Below are 13,657 nucleotides of genomic sequence, written 5' to 3'. Positions count from 1 at the left end.
TGCCTAGAGCAATGTTAAGCAATGTTAAATGAAACACTCTTAGACAGGAAAATGGGAAATTAGTTCAAACATAAATGGGAATACAGCATATAATTCTAATGAGCTTGAAAGCAAATATAAAGAAATAAGGGGCGGCTCAAGACGTTTGTGCTTTAGTCCAATTTTTTCTGATCAGAGGTATATAATGCTTTGCCTTTCCTCCATGTCTTGGGTATTTCCTTTTTTCAGAGTAGATTCATGTGATAATAAAGTACATTGAGCAGTTTGGTGAAGGGTGATAAAACATTTAGCATATTACCAGGTAAATCATGCAATTTCACAAACAAAACTTGATCAACAATCCCTTTACCTGTAAACTGTACAGTACATACTGTCACTTAATGTCCCACAACACGTCAACTTGAAAATATCTGCTAATGCATTCTCTGCCTAAGAAATAAAGAAATCACACAAAATGCCTTTTCCATCCTGAGACGGTAATGACACAAACTGATACACTCAATCATGCAAAACTCATGGATCAGCTAGTTAAAGATTCTTTGGGACAATGTTAAGAAGGTAGCAGAGGGCTAACTCTATTTACAGAAAACCCATGGTGAGAAGTGAGGGGAACAGTGTCCAAATCCCAGCTCAGGGGCCCTCCATAGTATTAGCAAAGGTGCTTGAGTAAAATGTCTTTAGACCTTTGCAGACACGACTGAGGAAAGTGAATAACTTGGAACAGGTTACAGTTTCTTTGTTAATCAAACTAATGTTAATCACAACAATGAAGAGAGAGAATATGGAGACCAAGGACAATACCTGTGTCACAAACAGGTGATGGGAGAACTAAATAAAAAAAAAATATCAGGCATATTTAAATCTGCTGGCTACAGAGCTGCAGGCATGCCAGATATTGACAATTCAGCAATTTTGACATACATTTATCAAAATCATGTGATAAACAACTTTTATCCTCTTTGGATCAGCTTGATATTAAAAAGAAATAAAAAATGTGAAAGCACTGTGTATGCAGTCTTTTTTTTTTTTTTCCTCACCCACCAATAGGTGGAGGGAGGTCATGTTTTTGGTTATGTTGGTCTGTCTGTTACTTTCGATGAAAGTTTCTGAGTTGTTGGGGGTGGTGCAAGGAATGATTGATTCAATTTTGGTGGTGATCTGGATCCAATGATTCTTTACCACTGTGAGACATTCACATATTTGTTTCTAACCTTATGAGGACAAGTCAGAATTCTCTAATGTGTGCAACATGACCATAAGTTCTGTTTCGCTCTAATTTCGTTTGCTCATGATTGAAGAAGCATTCTGGATCTAATGATCCAGAATGCTGGAAATAGTAGTGACCAAAAATAATCCACTTCTGCACAGTAAGAAATAAAGCAAGTGTCATGAAACTAACACCAAAATATAGCTGAACCTGATGGAGTATGACAACACCGGGTGGTATCTATTGCAATGTAATATTGACACAGATAATTTGGGGTGGGCAAGGTATATATTCTACTGAGTGCCCTTCTACCCTTACGAAAATTAACCATGGTTTTACTATGGTTAAATAACCATAGTAAAACCATGGATTCTGGTTTTTCATAGTTGTCATGGTTTTTTGGGTACCATGGGAACCATGGTTTATTACTATGGTTTTATCATGGCTTAACTATAGTAAAACCATGACAAAACCATAGTAATAAACCATGGTTCTTACCATGGTTTATTACTATGGTTACTATGGTTCTCACCATGTTTTATTACTATGGTTACTATGGTTCTCACCATGTTTTATTACTATGGTTACTATGGTTTTCACCATGGTTTATTACTATGGTTACCATGGTTCTCACCATGGTTTATTATTATGCTTTTATCATGATTTTGCTATAGTTAAAGCATGATAAAACCATAGCAATAAACCATGGTGAGAACCATGGTTTTTCCAAACATGACTTTACCATGGTTTTTAGAAACCATGGTTGTATTAATTACATCTATAGCTCCATTAATCTCTCACAAAACTATAGTGTAATAATGCATACATCAAACAATGAATAGGCTAATCCTAATGCAATAGCAAATGTAATTAAAAATCCTACTTCATACTTCCATCTACCTACCAAAAAAGCGATATGAGAATATTCAAAAACAGGAGAATCATTAAATCTTTATACAATTTTTATTTTTATTAATAAATGTAATTCAGTCTTCCTTTTTTTTTTTTTTTAAGTTCTGTCTTCATGTCCTGGAACGGCAGGTCCAGCTCCAACTCTATTTGTGTAAGAAAGAGGAACAGGAAGAGTGACAGATATTCAAAATTAATTGCAAAAAAACCCCCAACAACAACGATATTGCATGCAAAGTGAATGTGTGCGTTTGTTCACTGTTGATTACCGCATATGTTTGAAATTCTTGCTTTCATTGTTTAGTTTGTTTCTGGCGGCTCCCCTCAGCAGTTTTATATTCGCGTCTGGAAATTTCTGCAGAGTGTAATCTGCAAAGTAATGTGACAAATAAATCCAAAGTGTTTACAAACTGTAAAAGACATGGCAACATTCTAAACACAAGCAATACCAGTGAAAAGTTTTAGCGTTGAAAATAAGTTATTTCATGTTCTAACAAAATAAATATAACAACCCATATTCCAGCCAATCACTGACAAGACGGCTAGAAGTCAGAAACTTACTCCCATCCTTTGGCTGGAACCTGGTTTGTTCTATTGTGGTGCACAGCCTATGCCCATTGTGTTTGTTTGATGTTTACAGCCTCTGTGTTGTCTCCCAAGACCAGATTCGTGTGTATTTCAGTGTATTCTGGAGACAGGCAGCTAGTGGATCCAGGGGAGATGCCTATGATCACGCTGAAACCATGCAGGAACTCATATTGCACCTTTAATGACATCTTTGCACACTCCTGGCATTCTCTCGGTCAGCTTCATGACAGAGCCACCTAAAATTAGTTTTTAGGTGACGCCTTAACCAAACTCAAATGAGATGGATTGGGGTTTGAACTGCAGAATAAAGAAAAAGTGCTCTGCACCTCTGGTAACTCCTTCAAGACTTGGAAACTAATTTTAGGTGGCTCTGTCATGAAGCTGACTGAGAGAATTCCAGGAGTATGCAATGTTATCAATAAAATATGTGCATCTTTAAGTAATCTAAATTCTAAACCATAGTGCATATATTAATGAAAACCTACCAAAAATAGCGTTGACAGAGGTGGGCTCCAGGGGTGGCTTAACATTTTCCTTGGCACTCCCTTTTTGGCCAGTAAGGGATGAAGTGGCCATCTGTTTCCGAGTAAATATAATGCTAAACAGGTCACACACCAGCTTGGTGGGGTTTTGGTGATTGCACCTTTGTAGTTTTGTCTTGCTGACCTTCAGTCCCTCACCGATGACAACCTTGGATTTCAGATAAAAATCAACATGTTAGAGAAAAACTAAAATGAAGCTTCTTGCCCCCATCAGTTCATTTTGTCAGCTGTTTTGCTATATGATCTAAGTTGTGCCAAACTGTCTCGTTCTTATTCCTGCTGACAACACTTGGCAATCTTAAAGAATTGGGCTAAGGGTTGACAAACTCCAGGCTATTGCTTTGAGAGGTGAATGAAGGCTCTCTCAGCACCCTCTGCATCACAATCAAGGACCAGAACTATCAGTTTTAGAAGTAGCCTTAGAGTAGTCTTGTAAAATTCACTTACATCATCATTTGAGATAGCTTGTTGAGAGGAGGCTTCTTCAGGGTGAGTTGTGGGTTGGCTCTTGGAGAGGCGGCTTCCTCTTGGTTCCAAGGCTGGCTCTCTTCCCAAAGTACTTTTCAATTCAGAGAGCATATTCTTTATATCTTTAAAAACAAACAAACCAAAAAAAACAGACATTAACACCCTTATGGTTAAGCAATATCACACGAGAGGAAGTTCTGTTCACTGGTGTGATTCGATATTCAGCACAACAGCACAACCTCGCGTGTGATTGCTTTTATACAACAGTTCAATTGTCAACTGATAAAGCTTTAAGACATCAAGTTGTGTTTTCTACAGTTTATTCTGTTCGTTCATCCTGCGCTCCCCAAAATAGTTAAGCCTAGATTAGCGTCCTGTTCCCAAGCAATGCAACAGTTTAACCCAACGGCTTCTTCTCGCTTTGAATGAATGTAACGTTCACGTTGGTCAGCTCAGTGGAAGCTCAGCGTGAACACAGTGATATACTGCATTCCTAATTATTATGCATATGATGTCTTTGTTCATTTTTCCAGAATAGTCTATGCACTGACAGTGAATACCACTTTTTAATAATCAAAAAAGTATACTGGGCTACATACATCACTTGGATTTTAACGAAAAAATGATTACAAGGAGCAATGCGTCGTGCCTAACAAGACCTGTGGTGAAACCAGCATAACCACCAGCCTCTTGTGGTTTATTGCTTACTTTTGCCAATAACTCAAAGTACACTGTTCCAAATTATTAAGCATAATGGTTTCTAAATGTAATACATTGTAAAGAACTGAAAATATACACTGTTTCAGTTTCATATTACACAGGAGATCCTTTTTCTGAAAGAATAAATAAAAAAACACTTTTACATGGTTCAGTTACATGGTACTTTCTTTGATAGCATTTTTCTATGGATTTGTATGGGTGATATTCCTTACCGATAGGAAAGGTTGATTAACTTCGGTCATGATTTGTGGCTATTGTGATGTCTCGGGTAGTGGACAACCTGTCTTTACTGTAAGGAAAACATAAGCCCTACGTTTATCAAGCTTCCAACAGGGTAATGACGATCACCCATAGAAATGCACTGAAAAGGTGATATCAAAGAAAGTCCCATGTAACTTCATATGTAAAAGTGTTTTTTTTCCTTTTAGAAAAATGATCTCCTGTGTAATATAAAACTAAAACAGGTAGTATATTTTCAGTTCTCTACAACCTATCATATTTTGAAACCATTATGCACAATATTTTGGAAGAGTGTATTTTGAGTGATTGTCAAAAAAAGTATCATTTTTACAATAAAATCCAGGTTATTTAATAGACCAAAATATTTTTTTGATGATTACAATGTAGTCTATGCACTATTATGTAAAAATGAACAAGCATATGCATAATAATTTGGAATGCCATGTCTGTAAAATGTCTCAGTGCTGTTGTACTCAATATCAGCACTCATGGAATGTTTAATTTAAAAATATTTTAGTCAGTTTAGTAGTAGCTTTTGTACAGAGTCTGAATGTGACTAAACAAAAATGTTTAAACATTTCAACAGAGAGCTACTATGCTATTTGAAGAGGAGAGTGAAATGGGCTTCTGTAGGTGCAAAATCTTGAAAATAAGTTGTTTGCATTTCCACTTGCCATTAATTGTATCCACCTGCTGAGTCAACCTCTTCCGATCGTCCTCCAGTTCTTTCACTCTTTGTTGCAGGTGTTTGCAGTTGGTGCAATGAGCCATTGGGATCTCCTTGAAAATAGTAGAATTATTAGATTTTCTAGGCAGAAATCACTAGGTGTCACTGTAAGAGTTTAAGGGATCCGTGGCTTAAGGCATAGTCTAAGGATTGAAGCTTATGTCAGAAAAACTTGACTTAAAAACTAGCCTGACATGTAAAGATGTTGGGTCTGGGGAAGCATTTTGCTTTGATGACGTCTGCCATTGCTAGATGTCATTAAAGCAAAATGTGGCCTCTTTGAATAATGTAAAATAAACTATCATCTAATTTGTTTAACAGTTTTTTGTTTACTAAAATACTCCATATTCTTCATAGGTTGGATGACTACCGTATTAATCCACAATGTAGAGAAAAAGTACATGGAGTGGTATGAGGCTATGAGGCCTATCATTTGTGTCATGTGTGATGAATGACTTACAGTTAGTTGTTCTCTCGCTTCATTTTTAGTCTTAAAGACATTGAAAAAGAAAGACATTAATTTTGAAAGTGTGGGATTTTTGTCTTATAAACAAACAAAGTAACAGACAGTCCTAGAATCCATGGTTTACACTGATGACAAATATTAAGCAGGGGCATTGTAAATCAAAAATGCAAATCAACCAACTGGGACAATGGACATGATATTTCTATCAATCTGATGACTTACATTGAATCTTTGCTTTCTTTGTAAAAGCAGTTTCTCAATTTGTGCTTGATGCACAACTTTCTTGTCGGTCTAAACAGAAACATGGAATATTAATAGATTAGTGGATTTAATAAAAGCATTTGCCTACACCACATAGAGGTAAACACCCCCATTAAGCTCAAAATACCCATTAAAAGGAATACACCACCGTGACACAAAAGTACTCATTTTCCCCCTCCCCTAGTTTAACAATTGAGTTTTAGCTTTCCTCGGTTTATCCAGTTCAGCCATTGTCTCAGTGTGATGGTAGTGTTTTTAGCATCTCCTCATTAGCATCTTGCTTAAAAGTGTCCATAGTACTCCCTTATTTTTCCTATTTACAAATTGACTTTTTACGAGGTGTACTACATGCAAGACAGAAAATGAAATTTGGCTATTTCCTAAACTGATATGAAATGGAACTATATTCTGTTCCAGCATAAATATCAAGTAACAGTGGCTTGGACTACTTGATGTACGGCTTGAACTACTTGCACAACTTGGCTATTATGCTGAAATGAGAATACAGTTCCATGTCTTATCGGTTTAGGAAATTGCAACATTTCATTTACCGCCATTAGTACAACAAATTGGAGGTGTTTACCCCCTAGAGCCCCCCCCCCCCCCACACACACACACACACACCACATTGCCCCCATCCACCCATCCACCAGTAAGAATGTTATCCCCAACAAACACACACATACCATCCCGCTATAATTAACTGAAAAACGTTAAGGTACCTTTTTTTTCTTCAGCATCTCACATTTCTTTGGCATCTCCTCATCTTCAGAGGAAAGCTGGACAGGCCTTTTCTTCCGCCTCCCTCTGCCACACTCCTCACTGCCACCTGAACCATTTATTACACCCTCAATTCCGGCCGAGAGTGTTTGCTCATTTTCTAGTTGAGAAAAACAGCATTATCGGTGATCAATAACACATTGAATAGCACATTTTTAGCCAAAATGATCTCAAAATAAATCGTTGGTTGCTGGTGTCTTCACGTTTCTCAAAACAGAGTCGCCAATAACCAGAGTTTGTTCCTCGGCGGGTGTGTCGCAGAGTGGAGAAAAATGGTTATAGACGTGAACAGGTTGGTGGTGTACCCGGGGCTTCTGTTCAGGACTACGCTTCCTCCTCAAAGTCACCCAGCCAGCTTGCTTTCCTTGCTGCTCGGGATCTGCTGGGGGGGGGCTAACGGTGGCTAAGCTACCACGTTCCGCACCCACTACAGGGGCCTGGCTAGCTATAGTATTTTCCAGGGTGCGTAGCCGAGTCTCCAGTTCAGAAAGCCTGGCCTCCAGATCAACAAACAGAATACATTTATTACAAGTACCGTTACTGCTAAAGGAGGCCGAGGAGTAACTAAACATGTGACACCCAGAGCAGGAAAGTGCAGGAGAGACAGGAGAAGCCATGTTGCTAGTGAGTCGGCTAAGAGCTAAGCTACCAGCTTAAATAGATAGATAGACAGATAGAGAAATAGAGAAGCTAATAAAGTCACTGTCAATTTCCTTTAGTTATGCTATCATTTCCATGTGTTGTATCAGGGTGACATGAACTTTCCCTCAGCTGACGAGGCCAAGGACTGTGCTGACTCCGAGGAAGACTACCCAAATAGCAGGGAGGTATGAGGACAAGGGACTTTTATTTCCCTGCTTTGTTTAATGAGATTTATCACAGTAGCCACCAGGGAGGTGTCTGAAATAAACAAATAAATAGATAGATAGACAGATAGAGAAATAGAGAAGCTAATAAAATCACTGTCAATTTCCTTTAGTTATGCTATCATTTCCATGTTTTGTATCAGGGTGACATGAACTTTCCCTCCGCTGACGAGGCCTAGGACTGTGCTGACTCCGAGGAAGACTACCCAAATAGCAGGGAAGTATGAGGACAAGGGACTTTTCTTTTCTGTATGAATTTCTACAGGAAAAGCCATCAGCCTCTTGCTTGTGGCTGAAACACTGCAGTGGGTATATACCCTAATAACCCCATTCCCACTTGTGTTAAATATAAGAAAAAGCTTTTTTAGTTGAATGACCTCTATCCCCTACTATTCATTGCAGCTTTGCATGCTTATTTTTCTGATATTTATCTTCTGCTATGTGTTGTTGTCTAGGAAGACATTGACTACCCCTCAGATGATGATGATGTCAACAGGACAGACAACATTCACGTGCACTGCCAAAGAGGTGGTGTGTAGGTATTTTACTCCCTTGTCGTTAGAAGGTTATTGTGGGCAACAAATAGAAGAATACTGCATTCTTTGCATCTTGGAGCAAATTATTTCTTCTCACATCATGCAAATCTTTTTAATTATGTCATTAAAAATGAGGTTATATGATGACCTGCAGTGTGCTTATACTGAATAAATGGCTTTTTTATTTTAGAATCTTTCCATCTGGATGGCGGTGGTGAGCCAATATATCAAGGGAGTGCTGTCACCAAGGGTCAAGCCATCCTGATGATACTGATCTTCATTCTACGCCATAGACTAAGTGGAGAAGGTGTCAGGGATTTCCTGACAATGCTTGATATTCTTTTACCAGGTACACTGCCCGCCTCAAAGTTCCTGTTTAACAAATGTTTTGTGTCCATCACCAATAGTTTTGAGATCCACTTCTACTGTGAGTCATGCCATGAGTACATTTGTAAGGACAGCAACTTAGTTGATTTGTGTCAAGAATGCCAAAATCCTTTCAACAAAACCCAAAATCTTAAGAATGGGTCCTTCTTCATTTATCTACCATTAGCTAGTCAACTAAGAGATGTACTGGAGAACCATGTGAAAAATTTGCAAACAATTATAGACAAAGCCTCTTGGACTTGGGATGACACAATTAGTGATATATTTGATGGGGACATCATGAGAAGCCACATTGAAAATGGCGTGATTGGGAAATGGGATCTGTCGTTACTATGGAACTGTGATGGAGTACCAGTCTTTGAATCCTCTCAATATTCCTTGTGGCCAATCCAAGTCATGATAAATGAATTACCACCTAGTATTAGGAAAGAACATGTCCTATTGTCTTCTCTTTGGTTCGGCAAGTCTAAGCCAATGATGAACACGTTTCTCAAGCCATTCATAGATGAAATGGAAAGTTTGAAAAATCATGGCTTAGAGTGGATTGATGGTGAGGTAATTCGTAAGAGCAGAGTGTTTGCTGTTGTTAGTGCCTGTGATTCTGTAGCCAGGCCATTGCTAAAACACAGTACACAATTTAATGGAAAGCATGGCTGTGACTGGTGTCTTCATCCTGGTGAAAGAGTAGCTAAAGGTCATGGCTATGTTAATGCATACCCTTACCTAGATCCACCTGCAGATAGCAGACAACTCAATCAGTGGGAGAATGATGCAATTCAGGCCTCACAGGAGGGCTGTCCTGTTCACGGCGTGAAAGGCCTGTCGCCTCTTCTTTTCCTGCCACTGTTTAACATTATAACTAGTTTCATACCAGATTATATGCATGCAGTTCTCTTGGGTGTAGTGCGTCAATTTCTTACTTTGTGGATAGACAGCTCAAATCATACTCATCCCTGGTACATTGGTACAAAACTAGATGTCCTGAACAGACGATTGCTTTCTGTGAAACCCCCTAAAGAGCTTATTCGAACACCTTCTCCACTTGAGAAAATGAAAATTTGGAAAGCCTCCGAATTCAAAAGTTGGCTTCTGTATTATTCCATGATTACCCTTAATGGTATATTGCCTACACAATATCTTAACCACTGGGCACTTCTTGTTTTTGCAGTATATACACTCTTAATGTCCAACATCCCTCGGCAGGCCTTGGAGAAGGCAGATGTTGCTTTACACAAATTTGTCATACAGGTGGAATTATTGTATGGTAAGGAGCATGTGAGCTTTAATGTCCATCAGCTTACTCACTTATGTGAGAGTGTGAAGTTATGGGGCCCGTGATGGTGCATATCTGCCTTCACATTTGAAGGCAATAATCATAACCTTATGCAGTATTTCCATGGAACCCAGTGTGTCCCCAGACAGATATGCCGAACTTTTCTACTGTGGCGTGACATCCCAAGAAACATTAACAGTTATGTCAAGGACAAAAATTCCACTGTGTTTGACTATTGTAGTCAGTTACTTGGAAAAAGAGTAGTCCAGAAGCATTTGATTGTAGGTGATTTTCATATATTCGGTGCGCCTACATTTTCACACCTCTTGCCTCGACAGCGTGCAGCTGTTGAAAACCATTTTCATGTTTTACCAGAGAATGAGCCTGTACAGTGTTTTAAAAGATTTTCATACAAAGGCACAATCTACACAACATCAACATACACGCGTACGCGGAAACGAATCAATTCAGCTGTAATGCTATCTGATGGAAGCTTTATACAAATTCAAGATTTTGCACTTCTGAAAATTCTTACTTGTGACAAGTTACCAGTGATTTTTGGACATCCTCTTGGAGTAAAACAGAAAGTCATGTTCAGGGACAGACAGTTGAACATTTATATTGATTTTATGACAGAGGTTACCGAGAAACGAGAAACTATTGCTGTTCCAGCTTCATCACTACATAGAAAGTGTGTTTTGTTAGCAGTCAACAAAAAACTGTATGTTGTTCCTTTAGTGAACACTGTTGAAACGGATTAAAACTGAGTATGTAAGAGAAGATACTGTACATTGCACCAGATTTAACAGCTGGCTAATTTCCATCTGCAGTCCCTGATGAAGCCACCCTGGTTCACTTTGCCAGGTGACTGCCTTGTGAATGAATCTGGGGCTGGTTCCCCAAAACGTTCTTATTGCTAAGTAGTTCTTAACACATTCATTAACCTCTCTCTCTTAACGTTATGGCACGATTCCTGACATGTTCGTACACTAAGTATATCTTCTGTAAGTCACACGTTTGTAAGGTCTGGACCAGGGTTATTATAGTTAACGAAAACGAACGAAATAACGAAAACTGAAATTGAAAAAACATTGTCGTTAACTGAAATAAATAAAAACTATAATTAAAAGGAAAAAACGATAACTAATTAAAACTGAATTGTGAGTTCACAAAACTAACTAAAACTAACTGAAATTATCGATAAACTGACTTTCATTTTAAGCCTTGTGGATTGATATGAAATCATTGTTTCCGCTCTCGGAGTTTAAGCTGGGAGCGCCACAGGACAACTGTGTGAGTGCGCATGTGCGTGCGCTCACCGCGCTGGTCCGCAAAGTAATTGCTACGGTCTGCCGAGAAAGAGTCCCGTATGGAGGTTCTTTGAGTACAAACACCTGCACACGACCATAAGGTAAGTAGCACACACAATCCAGCTACACAAGCATAAATGCGGACATGAGGTCGGCAACTTCTGTAGGTTGTGTACAGAGGCCGCAAAGACCCTGCAGGTTTAATTAGCGAGCATCTAACCAAGCTAGCTCCAAAACAGAAGCAGCTTCAGGTGGTGAGAACATCAGGATGCAGCTGGATTTGAGCTTTGACTCCTTCAAAGAGTTTGTTTTTGTTTAACACCACATGTAGGTGTTATTAATCTGCTGCACTGATGCTGAAGTTTATTGTGGAGTTTATTGTAGAATTTATTGAGTTTGGGAGTTCATGTTTTTCTTTGTTTCTCCCTGTTGATGTTCATGTGTGTCCTTAATATTACACAAATTTAGCATGTCTTGTGAACAGTTGGTTGTTGACTATATTTCTTTAAACTGTATCTTTTGTCAAGTTTTCATTACACAATAGTCACTTTTGCGCCTTGAATCTTGCACCTGATCAGGTATGAAAATACTAAAACTAATACTGAAACTAACTGAAAATAACTAAAACTAAGCATGAAACCAAAAATAAAAACTAATAAAAACGAGCAAAACCACTCTGAAAACTAATTAAAACTAACTGAATTAGAGAAAAAAAAGTAAAAACTAACTAAAACTAAACTATAATGTAAAATCCAAAACTATTATAACCCTGGTCTGGACCATTCTTAACCTTTACCTTAACACAGTTTTTGGCCTAAACACCTGTTTCACAGTTTTAAAAAGTATTGTGTTGGTCTCATGAATTTTCTGCACCTACTGCCAAGGCAGATCTGAATTGGTTGTCTTGCATTTTGTTTTATTTTACATAGAGTAAAAATCATCAAAATTTACTTGCTTTGCTTTTGAACCCTTCTAAAATGCAAACATGTCACTTACCTCATATTGATACACTAATTATATTTTCACTTGCATATTTCTTGTTAATGCCTGCACATTAATACCCCCCAAAAATGTTCATGCATGCTCAAAGAAGCGCAAATGTTAACAATCAGTGCCAGAAACATGGATTTGGTGTCTTAAGCGATAGCTAAGAACAGTGTAGTAAATAAGACTGTAAAGAGAGAGTTCGAGGAACACACTCAGAAAAGTAAACTTTGGTAAGGAATATCTTTCGCCTCTTCGTAGTGTTCTAACAGTGAGCGTTATTGGGGAACCGGCCCCAGGTTATTCAGTTTTGTGGTCAAATTAGAGGTCTGGGGGGTTCAAAGTTAAGTGTCATGACACCAGTCTGTTTGGCATCACTGTCAGTGTACATCCCCAACCACTATGGGAAGCACCCTGTCACTGTCTCCTTACCTTTAGGAGGCCTGCCCATGCACTTGGTGCACATGGGTGTCTCTCTCACATCCCTCTACTACCATACCTCTCCTCTCCTGTGGAGATCCACATGCTAGGGCTTCACCCATCTCTGGCAATACTCACATAGGTGGTCATCCAAACCTGGTGAAACCTGACATGCCTCTGAAGACCTCACGGTTAGTCATCCTACCCCTGACACCTGTAGGAAGAAGAGAGAGCTGTCATGACACTTAACTTTGAACCCCCCAGACCTCTAATTTGACCACAACACTGAATAACTAGACTCATTTGCAGGCATTCACCAGAATAACATGAACAAGAACCAGGGTGGCTGTGCACCATCACACAACAATTCCCTATACCCGTAGTGACTAGTAGACAAACAAATTACAGTAACACACAAACACGCCGTTTTTAAGTATAACTTGATTCAGTTCAGGTTCAGGTTAACAACTAATTTCTTTTTGAATTTTTGGCAAACAATTTCCTACACCTTAGTGACTGATACAGATGAACAATTAACATATACACACTCACTATTAAAAATATGTAATGCTTTCTTGTTATAGGGGTGTGTATTTGATGTGACTACATGGATAAATGTGTTGTCCTGACTTGTTAATTTATTAAATAGGTAGAGATACTTTATTTAGAAGGAAATTAAATGTTCTATTTATTGACACTTAATTGTTGTGATATAAGTATTAGATATTATTTAATTAAAATTTTAATTTACTATTGTTATAATATAACATTTCATGACAGAATGACTGCTATTGGTATCTTACCTAGTCTATTATTGATGTTACAACTATTACTTTTCAGTGTAATACTTGTTTTTGTAATGTATTATTTTCTTTTATTTTTTACTTTAAAATAATAAATTCTACAGCCAATGTACAGTCCACCAAAAGATTCTACATTATAAATAAAAGTCATATTTAATGATTACAATAAT

The sequence above is a fragment of the Archocentrus centrarchus genome, chromosome 13, assembly GCF_007364275.1.
Source record: "Archocentrus centrarchus isolate MPI-CPG fArcCen1 chromosome 13, fArcCen1, whole genome shotgun sequence".
Taxonomy (NCBI): Eukaryota; Metazoa; Chordata; class Actinopteri; order Cichliformes; family Cichlidae; genus Archocentrus; species Archocentrus centrarchus.
This window is presented reverse-complemented; position numbering follows the sequence as displayed.